Source organism: Heliangelus exortis, chromosome 3 (assembly GCF_036169615.1).
Source record: "Heliangelus exortis chromosome 3, bHelExo1.hap1, whole genome shotgun sequence".
In the NCBI taxonomy this organism is placed as follows: Eukaryota; Metazoa; Chordata; class Aves; order Apodiformes; family Trochilidae; genus Heliangelus; species Heliangelus exortis.
The window spans coordinates 27271952-27283853 of NC_092424.1; the positions used below are offsets into that span (position 1 = coordinate 27271952).

Below are 11902 nucleotides of genomic sequence, written 5' to 3' on the forward strand. Positions count from 1 at the left end.
AAAAACAACAGCAAAAGTCCAAAACAAGAAACAGACAAAAAAATGCAACCGAAAGTGAGCAGACGTAAACAGGACGTAAGGTAACCAGGGACTTAATTTGTCTGAGACTTAGGTATGTGCTCACAAGCTTTTCATTTAAGTAAATTCAGGAAATGAGCCCCCCTATGTGAATTACATGTTTTTGTTCTTTACTATTTTTCTACGTGTTTTGGCCTTGAAATTTTTAATTTTCCTGAGCTTTTTTTTTTTTTTTTTTTTTCCCCAATTTTATATCCCCTCTGTTTTGTTTTTTTTTTTAAACAGAATAGCTCAGGTTGTATTATTGTTTAATTATTTTTTTCACTACATGATGCAATAAGAAGCACCTAAGTGAGATTAAAAATTAGTCAGCCAAACCTATGCCTAATCATGTTTAGGCATAGATTTATTTAACTGCAGTCAACATAAATTTGTTCATTGTTAAGGCAATTAGCCTTTATCTGCAAGACATTTGATAACTTACTATATAAAAGAATATAACTGAAGTTCCATTTCTAGCTTCAGATAATAAATGCTTTTTTTTCCAGCTAAGATTTTTGGCTTACTACTATTGCACAATTTACAATTCTATTAAGAACTGTTTTCAGTAGATGTTTTAATTACAGCAACTAATGTTTGGAATGAGCCTGCTTCATTGGCAACAAAGGTCTACAATCATTAAGGTTAAATATGAATATTTTCAGTTGTAATCTCATTTGGAGAGTAAACATGCCTTCAAAGTCATATTTTTGATTCATGATTGTTGGACCTGGATTAGAAAACTGTTGGGCCATTCAGAACTTTTTATTGCAATTCTACCAGTGAACCTGTTGATAATTGTTATAAATTGGAGAAAACCCACTCAGACCATCACCATATTACCTGTGCACCGCTGCAAGGTAGGTTTTCAGGTCTTATATAAAGCAGAGAAATTTGTTATCTATACATAAAAGTATCTCAATCCCACAACATAAAACTGAGAAAATAATTCTTCAGTCTCTTATTTTAGTGATAAATACTAAGCACTTCAATATCACATCTAGCTGAACACTACAACAGGTACTGAGTCCCTGTAAGATGCTGATCCCTCAAAACGCAACCCGCCATTATCCTTTTTATTTCAGCTAGAAGCATAAGAGCGCTCTGGTGTAGGAGCTGGTTCTACCAAGGCTGCCTGACACCTTCTCTGATTCCTGTCCATGAAATACTCTTCAGCTGGAGGCAGGGGTTTGGGAAGCCATTCAAAAAGCACTGGGCTGTAGATATTCACTGTGCCAAGGCTCAGGAGAATGGTGGAAAACAACACTGGTAACTCAGAATTATTTTACTTTCCTCCAGCAAAGGTCAGGACAAAATTGCTCCATATGTAAATTATGATTCTCACGTTTTCTCAGGACACACAGCAGTAAAAAGTGCTCGAGTTTAAGAGAAAAAATGGTTGTATGGAAATTCAATGTAAGTAAAATTATCATAACTTTTATAAAATCTGAGTGTCATCAAGGTGGAATTTGAGATTGTCTGCAGGACTGAAGTCCGAAGTAGCTCTGATTAACAGCAAGGAAGGCTTCTGTAGGCTGCACTCACTCACATGGAGTTATATACTTAAGTAGTCCCAGGAAGTTCAGTGGCCTTGGGAGAATAGGTTGGATTTACAGAAGACCTCTCTCCAAACCATGAACCCCTTTAAGACTGGAGGCACTGAATTTAGTTTCCCAAGATACTAAGTTATCTTTAATTAACAATTAAGGATATATTAAAAAGCCAGTTCTGATACCTGCACAGAATTAAACCTACATTAAGCATACCAAAGCATTTATGTAGCATCAAGGGCAAAAGTACATAAATATCTCTAATATTCGGGAAATAAAGCCTTAACATACTGGATCAATAGAAGCTGACCATAAACTCTCCAAAACTTGTTTATCTCCAAAATACATCTTACTTCTGATCAAAGTTGGTCTTTTTCAGTCCTACAGCTAGATCTGGAAGCCTAGTCCATGGGAACTCCCATGTATCCATGCCATACCTAGCCAACTCTGTGCTTAAGACAAGTGTTATCATTACTTTTGGGTTATTTTACCATTTTTAAAATAGGTGCTATGAAACGTTTGCAAAAAACGAGTCTTCCTATAAAGCTGCCAACTCAAAAAAGTTGAGAAACATTATGATAAATAGTTTCAGCAGAGGCTTCCAAGGTGGGTGGGGTAATGAACTTGTATTTCCTCTTCTGATTAGCCCGTTGCTTCTGTGGAATGAAACACCCTTAAGAGTCATAGTATGGTGTGGTCTTTTTATTAAAAAAATATATGCTGTATATATGCTGTATACACATATACTATATAGAATATAGTGTGTGTATATATATACACACACTATATGCTTTCTCCTTCTGTCTAGTATTATATATGATCAAGGCATCCTACCCTGTCTAGTGAAAAGACCTCTACTGTTTACATGAGAAGAAATCTCCTAGGTGGCAGCTGTCTTCACAATACAGACAGCAGAGCAGTCACTTGCTGTAGCCAACCAGACAGTTATGAACACACTGTCTGTTTTAGATCACAAAGTGTAACCTGGGACTGAATTCTGCACATTGGCAGAAGCCATCTCCTCTCTGCTTCTCAAACTGTTGTTGGAAAGCTAAGAAAATACTCTTCTTAAAAGTGTTGAGAAGATTAAATAATCTGAGTATGCTCAGGCATTTTGGAAATTATTTTGACAAATATATGTAATTTTATTAATATTTTTTCAGCGATAGCTCCTTTTTAAGAAAAGAATGAGATTTGGGACTAACCTCTGATTTTATTGAACTAAAATCAGTAGTTATTTTGTTTGCATGGACCTCAGTAAGGCAGGGATTCCATGCTTGACCATAGAAGTTTTTTTACTAATTCATGATGCATCAAACTGGAAATTAAAGGCCCCTATAAAGGAGCAGACTGCTAACAAACAACACAACTTTGGGTAAATTAAACTGAGCACTTGCATTATGGGAATTTTTTGCAAAATGTTTATCTTTTGAAGCAGCTTTAAAAAACATGCTGAAGGCTATCAGCCATGCTGGGCTTGGCTATAAGGAGAGGGATACAGATATATACTAACAGACTTCAGGTCTCTAAACAGGAGGAGAAGAAAAAAACACATTAAAAATTTGATCTCCAGAATAGTGCAACAAGCTTTCTTTCTGTATTGTATGTGAATTTATAAATAAGACTCATTATTGATGAAGGGAAGTTGACACAATTCTCCAAGCAGTGGATCTTCAGATAAGAGTTTTGGCTACTGTATCTGCTGCTTACCTTCCCATTTCTGCAGCATGACTGTTAAATTACTCCTTCAGTAAGCCCTTGAAACAGTTGATTTTCTAAAGTCTTATGGAAATCACAGACTACAGTACTTCCAAGTATGCATACAACACGTCTGAGGTATGAGTATTAAAGGATTGTAACTGCTTGAACAAAAGGTGGGTTTAATTCTTCAGAAAGAGAAAACTTTATTAATTTAAAATACGAAGAAAAGCCACTCTCACCTCCTAGACACCCCCTGACTCACAAGCAGTTTCACAGAGGCTTCTGGCTTTTGAACCAGTACTCACTGGAATTCAGAAAGAGGTTCTAGGGCAGAGTGACTTCAGCTGATGCTGCAGCCAACTGGGATCTCCACAGAGAGGAGGAGGCACGGCCAGAACATACCTTTTCATCATTGCTTTGTAACAAAGTGCCCTGCACAATGGGAGAAATTTGGCCTCAATCCCCATTTATAGCACATTAACAGTCTTGCACCACTGAACCCTGAAGGCAGCCTCCTGCCTGGATAAACAAAGGAAACACAAACCTTGTCAAACACAAAACAAACAGAACCCAAGACTTTGAAGTGACAGCCCAAACAAGTACACATGTACACTGGGGTGTGTATATATAGGTATCATACATACATATATATGTCTATGTACAAAGAGAGGCCAAAAATTTTGCTCTCCAGCCTTATTTTTGCAGCCAATTAATGGGTTTTATGCCTTAGGTTGGTATACACAACTCCAGGCTTAAAGTTAAGAGGATTTCCAATACAAACTGAAGAGAGAGCTGTGCTGCTGGTCCAGGGCAGACATGCAGGGGAGCTGGCAGTGCCTAGCCAGGCAGGGCTCAGCAACCAGGCTGGCAGCTACACCAGTCAGTGGTGTGCCAGGCCCCACATCAAGGAGGAATATTGCACCCAGAGCCAGTTTTCAAAGTCGTCTGAAAAATCCACTGTAATGATTTTAATAGAATTTGAAAAAGGGAAAGCACCGTACTTCTGAGAGGAAACATTTGAGGAGAATAGTTTGGGTAAAATCGGGCAAATAGTTGTACAAGTATTCCCAGCAACGGGGTATGTGGAAAATACTTACAGGGTAAAGACACCAGATAACTCATTTTATTTAACAAGGTGCTCATATTCAGTCTCTTGTATGTGGTGCTACTTCTTTCCTCACACTTCTCATCATCTTATTCTAGGAAAAAAAAATCTAACTACTGAAATATGCAGGCCTAAACCAGAAGCAACAAATGAAGAGATCAGGTTGATGCATCTCACAAAAGATGAGCTCACACACTTGGGATTTAGGAGCTGGTATTGTTGCATATGTGCTTTCAGTTAAATTGACTTCTTCTCTGATTAAACCTGTTCAACTAGTCCTGTTTATTATTTGTAATTTAATATTGTAATTTAATAATACTGTAATTTAAATCTTAATTAACTCTTTGAACTTCAACGGCTATGTTTCTACTAACATGTCAAACTATATACATGTACTTAATCTTTCCACTGTGTTTTCTCAAGATGGAAGCTTTAAACACATGCTGATGAGAAGCAAACAAAAAAAAAAAAAAAAAAAAAAAAGGAAGATTCATTCAAATGTGACCACCAAAACTGTAAATCCTGTACACAACATTTTTTCTGGGTCCACATTATTTTTTTCTGGGTCCATTTTTTTGGGGGGGGTGTCTGCCACTGAAAGTGCTCAATAGAGCTGAACAAAAGAAAAGATTTCCAAAATCCAGACTCACATACATGCAACTTACTATGCATTAGTAATAAGTATTAGAATGAACCTTTGATGTGTACATGTTCCTATGCATTTTTCATCATCCGCCTTTAACAATTCTTGTTACAAAACATATCTACATACAGATAGTTTTGCTAGAAGAAATTCCAAGTTAAGTTAACTGGAATCCTTCAGGGCCAAATTTTCCTATACAAGCCTATGCCTCCCTCATTTCCATAAATCATTCCTGCTTTCTTTCCTCACACATTAAAGTCAATCTATCTATACTAAAACCATCACTTTATACATGGCCCATTTATAATGAAACAACAAATTGATCTCCATGTTCTTGGTTAAGCAGTGAGTAACTAACAGCTGGAACAGAAGTGATAAAAGACAATATTAATGTGAAATGTTTCAGTGAGCTGGTACCTGGAAACAAATAAGTGGCAAAGATAGTTGCATACTGCAGTCTTTTCTTTTTTTCTGTCCCCTGTTCCCTCCAGTTCTCCCATTTCCAAGGAAGGATGAGCTGAGCCCAAATCATGAGTTATGAGAAGCAGAGGCTACGGTCAGACTTCTCATTTAATTAAAGGAGAAAAGATAACTAGAATGGTTTCTAGCCTGAACTATAAAGGCAAATTAACAATTCTTGCACTAGACAAACTGCTAGTTTTCAGGACCTTCTATCTTATGCTAAATTTTAAATCCAGAATCATTCCTGGCTGTTAATGCAATAGTCATCCCACCATGGCTACATCTATAACTTTCAAGTTTCTGATAGCAGTTGTGGGCAAGAAACAGATCAGTGTTTTGAGACAAACTACTCAGATATTAAAAAAAAAAAAGAAGTATCAGTTTTGTTATGCCCAATTCCCACACATGTTTGTTTATTCAGTGCTGGTTAACCACACAACACAAAATGAAACTACACTTTGTTCCCTAAAGAAGGCTAGCATTGCCACAGACATTGGTATGTTGGCTCAGAGTCCCAGTAGGGCAATTCAAGTGGCTCATGATTATTTTTGCCAGCTGGTGGAGGGCTGATCAGTTCCAGAGAGCTTTGGTAAAGTTTTTAAGGCCAAAATTAGACTGCTGTGAACACCATGCATCTGGCATTTTTAGGGCTGTAGGTGGCAGGATCCTGGCTTAAGATTCATCATTGTTAAATACAGTGTTAAACATATGCAGGACCAGTTTTAACAACAGGTGGCAGACCCATGGTAGCAATTGCTTTCAAAAAATGTAGGCACGTGTCTTTTGCTTTTTCACCTACATGAGCAGTAGCCACTATGAAATGAGAATAAGTATCTATTGATATATGCACATATTTAAGATGACTGAATTCAGGAATGTGTGTAATACCTGATTGCCACACCTCATTGATGTAGATCCATGCTGTACTACCATTGCCTTGTGCGAGCATGCAGATCCATCCAGGAACAAGGTAGGAGCTTCCTTTAGTGGTTCTGCTATTAAAATAGTAGAATAGTAGAAATAGTAGAACATTGTGTTGACGGAAACGGACGCCACCGAGAGCGCGAGCTCGATTCTGAAGCCAGGGACCGGAGCTATTGGTAGTCCAAGTCAGTAGCAGAGACTGTGACCAGCCTAGTGCCGTGCCTGCTCTAGAGTGAGCTGCCTGGTTGCACCCGGCCTCACCTTTTATTGGCCCCAGGTCTTGGGCATGCTCAGTGGGGCCAGCCCTAACTGGGCACAGGTGAGACTGGGCACCAGCCTGGCTTGTCACCAGGTGATTCCTGGCACCTGTATCCTACGCATTGTATGGTTAATTCATGCAGAGACTGTAACAAGTTGTGACTCGGGAAGTTGAACCCTATCTCCCCAAGGTAATCTGCTACGGTAATTTGAAAAGTGACATTTGAATAACTCCACGATCACCTCGTATAACATATAAATCCAGACCATACTGTTTTAGCAGAATGATGTGATAAAAATTGCTATTCCATTGCCCTAGTATACTAAATGGCTGAAAAATATTTGTCACAAAACCTCTGAGAACCAAAATTGGATCATAACAATGTGCAAAAGAATGTTTAATTTTAGTCATAACAATTTCTAGTGCTCGAGATGCCTCAGGATTAAAGTGCCTAGGTGATGTAAGATTGCTATGACCCTTCAATAAATTGAATAACAGGGATAGTGTCTCAGTAGAGGTACCGAGCAAAGGTCTTATACAGTTTATTGTCCCAAATAATTTTTGCAGATCATTCAGAGTTTAGATATTGTTTTCAATTGTCAATTTTTCAATTGTCAATCCAACTTTCTGTTAATTTCCATCCTAGATATTTCCAGGGTGGCTCTGACTGAATTTTTTCAGGAGCGATCTGTAAGCCATAATTTTCCAGACATTGGTAAGTAATGGTAAGCATTTTTTAAATTTGACTTTCATCACTTGCACAAAGCAAAATGTCATCCATATAATAAGAGATCATAATCTTAGGATGAGCTTGACGAACTGGTTTCAATGATGAATGCACAACCTATTGACAGATTGTAGGAATTTTTCATACCCTGTGGCATGAAAAACTACCCACTCATATCTCTCCATCGGAGCTTGACAGTTTACAGAAAGAACCGAAAATGCGAAAGATTTATAATAATTTTCATGTAAATAAATGGCAAAGAAACAACCCTTGAAATGGATAATATAACATAGTTCTGAGGAAAAAAACAATACCCCACTCGAACCCAATGCTAGAGATTGAAATCCACAGGCTTTACGGACTGAGCCGGGCAAGCACTACATACAGCAGCGTGAACAGCATAGGGAAAAAACAATTGGAGCGCGGGAGATGTGGGGATGGGACGACGAAGAGAAAGAGCTCAAAGTCAGGAAGGATGTCACACACACATTAACACTCCCTCCTTGGCTCAGCATGGTCCATCGAGGCTGAGGAAGGTGAAGGGCGAGGTTAAGAGAGCGAGAGAGAGGCGGCTGCTCCCAGAGGCATCGGGGCCGCGGCGGCTCCGTTGCGGGGGGAGCGGCCAAAGAAGCGGCAGTCGCGTCCCACCCCTCGGGCGTCCGCCCCCCGCCGCGGGGGAAGCGGCCGGGCTGCTGCGTTCTCCGTTGTCAGGACTTCCGGGGAAAGCTCGGGCGTTCGTGGCGTGCGGCAGCAAATCAGCTCCAATTTTTAATTGGTCGTCTGTGTCAGTAATTAAACCAGTGAGTGCAATTGTCAATCGAAAAGTCACAGCCACGCCTAATTCACGTGAAACTTTTGCTGTTCGCATCAGGGATGAAAGCACAGAATCGCTGTCGGAACCTCCCACTCCCGCCGTGGCTTTTCTCCCCCGGCTCTTCTGCGGGCGGCTGTTAAAATGTCTCTCACAGTCACGGCCACAGCGGCGGCAGCTCTTAAAGGAACGGCAGCAAATTTTAAAGATGCGAGGGGGGGGGGGGGGGGGAGTATGAGTCCGTCTCTTTTTTCAGGATATATTACCCCTGGATCCTCATGCCCTGTAGAATCCTAGTCCTCTATTGAAAAGCTTTGATGTGAAGTTTCAGAGTCAGTTAACTCTGGTCGTGGCAGGTATATCGATAAGACCGGGCTGTATTACTGCGCCATGGAAAAGCGCTTTGGTCGTGGCGGCCGCGCCCTCCGCGGCAGGGACAAGCAGCTTGGATGTGGCTGCCGAGCCTTCCGTGCCAAACGTGAGATTTTTTTCCCGTCTTTTCCTTGTCGCCAGCATTCTGAGTCTGCCTTGCTTCTCGAGCAACAGGACGTGAATCAGATAGCATTGTCGAGTTGGTCGGGCGAGTATATAATAGGCTCATAGCGGTCATTACCGATCTCCACGTTATCAGATGATCGGGTGAAAAATCTTGACCGTCGGCCTGCACCTTTGTCAATGCGTCACCCACTTTTTGCCATTCTGTCACTTCCGAAGTCCCTGATTTTGGATACCATGGGCAGTTATGACGTTTCCAATAATAATGACAGTCAATTTCTGTCGGCTTATTTTGAACCCCTGTTCCCTCACTACATGCAGCAAAACTTCATGATGAAGCTGCTGGGATGGGTCGCTGACTGACCCGTCTTAATTCTTCCCCCGGCCACAATCCTCAAATACCTTTCCTCGAGGATGGACTTATCTTTGCTCACCTTCCTGTTTGGCTTGCTGAGGGGTGTCTTCCCAGAACTGAACAGAATTCTCCTGAGTCCTTCAGTTTCTTCTTGAAAGCCTCATATGTGCCAGATGACAGCAGACATGAAGATATGGACACCGATTGCTATTTAGAATCAGAATCAGATTATTGTGTGGTTTGCTACATTTATTGATACATTTAGTATTCTGATATCTATGGATTGATCTACAATTTGCACCTCAAAATGCTCTTTCTACTAACACCAGAGGCACCTGGTACCAGGACATAACATCAACATTGTCCAGATGGCAAATTAGGTTATTTACAGCTCTTTGTTCTCCTTCAGGATCAGGGTTGCACACAATTCCTCTATCCCATGCAGGCCTGCTCTTCTGCTGTTCTCCTACATCTAATTCATAAATGTAGAAAATCTGTGGAGAAGTCTTGTATTGCTTCAAAAGAAGACCTCAGGGAAAGGCTTTTCTCTAAATGCTATCTTACTTACCTATTTACATTCCAGTGGCGAAACTCTATATAGGTCACCCAAACCATAAACTTCATCAATCCTATTGCTGCTCTGATATTCACTTGAAGCTAAGTTGTGCTTTCAAGTTCAAGATAAGATCTGTACACAGCTGTCAACAGCTTCTGGAACTTTCTCAGGCGCAACCCATTTCCTTCTCTGGGAGACAATTTCCTCTTTTAAAAGCACCAACAACCCCCTCCACAAACCCAAGTGTGTCCTCCGGTTATTGTGCACAGCCTCTCAGAAGACAAAAAGAAAAAGAAAAAAAAAAGCAAAATGCTAACACCTTTGGCCCCTTCATACTGATTCAGCTGTTTTGTTCATTAACTGTACGTGTGTAAACTTTCCTGCCTGAAGCAGGCCTAAGGAGATAACATTAGCACTTTGCTGCAAGTGGAGCTCAGCTGCTGGTTTGCTTCCCTCCTCTCTCCGCAGGTCTCTGTGATTGCCATTGACTTTGCTGTGCAAAATAAGAGCCCTGCTAGTCTTTAGAGACCCATTTCTCCTTATCTCATGTCTTTTATCTTATGTTTATTGGTTCAGTAGAGCTGGCACATGTGCCACAGAGTTCTGTTTTGGCTTTGCAATATTGTTTTTATTTTGCATGCAATCAGACATGGCATTGCAGGTCCCAAAGGTTCAGGGAGGAACTGAGTCATACACTTGAGAGAAGTCTTCTTTAACTCAATGGGTAACAAATTCTGCTAAGCAAATTGGAGATTACAGGCATATAAACAAGTAAGAAAATATGTAAATGTGTAAAGAAATTGTAACTGCAGATTTATATAATTATATAGGCTATATATTGCACACAATCACAATATATAATTGATATAGAATTCATAATTATATGGTTACACACAATTGTATAATTTATAATTAATGTATCTGTAATATGAAAACCCATTTATTTTATATATGTGTAACATGAAAACTTCAGAAATTTTAGGATAAAATTTTACTCTATAAAGCCAGCTATAATCTTTCTCTGCAATTCTGGAAAGTAATTTTTACTTGAAATCTACACAACCCAGCAAAAATCGAGTTTGTATCTCCAGCAGTAAAATTTTTGCCTAATTAACCAAAACAAACATTTCCAGAAGCAATGTGTCTGGGTTTTAGTGTTTTGCTGGTCAGACAGGAAAACTATTGTACTGATCCTCAGCAGCTGCCCTAGCAAGAGCAATTCTGTGATACAATCTTTAGGAGTCCTGCTTGTTGCAGTATTTTCTCCTAAGATGCTGCAACTTAACCAGCCTGCAAAGATGTCACAGTGCAAGAGTAAAACAGAACACAAAAAAGAAAGAAAAAAGAAAGAAAAAGGAAGGAAAAGACAAAGAAAAAAGGAATAACATAAAATAATAAAACAAAACGCACACACACACAGAGAAAGTCCCTTTTTGTTTTCTTTATTCTTGGGTTTTCTTTATTTCTTCCCACCTCTCTTTATCCCATTATAAAGCAGACATCTAAGCTAGTGATGGAGGAGCAGAGCCAAACTTTTAAGTTGCTCTATGGATCAGTGTAGCTTCCTGTGGGGAGAAAAACAAATCCTCAACCAATTCTGGTAACTAAATTTCATCTATGGGAACAAAAGAACAGCTCTGTGCCATTGCTGGAGAAGCATTACTGCAGCAACACCACAAGCATACAGACTTCTTTCCTACACCTGAAGCCTTGAGGGGCTTGGATTTGGAGCCTGGAAGCTCCATAAGTTAGCAGAGACTTTTAAATTTTTTTTTTTTTTTTTTTTTTTTTTTTTTCCAATGCAGCCTGCTACCTCTCAGTGGAAACACCATTTTTAGAACATTTAGAATATTTTTCTGTTCTCACAGAAACTACTGACAACAATGTCATTGTGAGCTGCTCTGGTCTTCACCTTATGGTCTTGGGTGTTGATTTACTGCAGGATCATACAAATGGGGGGAAAAATGGGACAAAGCAGAGAGGAGAAGCTCTGCAGTGAATTATGTCTTTTGCACAAAATACAGGTAGTTTATTCACAGCTGTAGTACCCTTGCAGTATAATTTTGCAGTCTAATTTAGGATGTATTTTTCTTTCAAATGCATATGATACAGAACAAATTTACCTTAAAATATTAGGGGTAAAATTAGCAAATACACAGATCACTAAAGAAGAATAAGATAGTAAGGCTATCACTTAAATGGATGGAAGCTGGATCATGCAAGAAACAAAGGAGAATTAATCATATCTGGTAGGACA

At 39.6% G+C, this 11902-nt stretch overlaps 1 long non-coding RNA gene across 1 annotated transcript; it reads right to left on the bottom strand.

The window, feature by feature from the left end:
- Nucleotides 1-3482: 3482 nt before the first annotated feature.
- Nucleotides 3483-9733, bottom strand: LOC139794332 (uncharacterized). The gene is made up of 2 exons (XR_011725073.1): nt 7917-9733; nt 3483-4507 (listed from the first exon to the last, which is right to left on the bottom strand). It is a non-coding gene; the product is annotated as an uncharacterized lncRNA (long non-coding RNA).
- Nucleotides 9734-11902: the final 2169 nt, after the last annotated feature.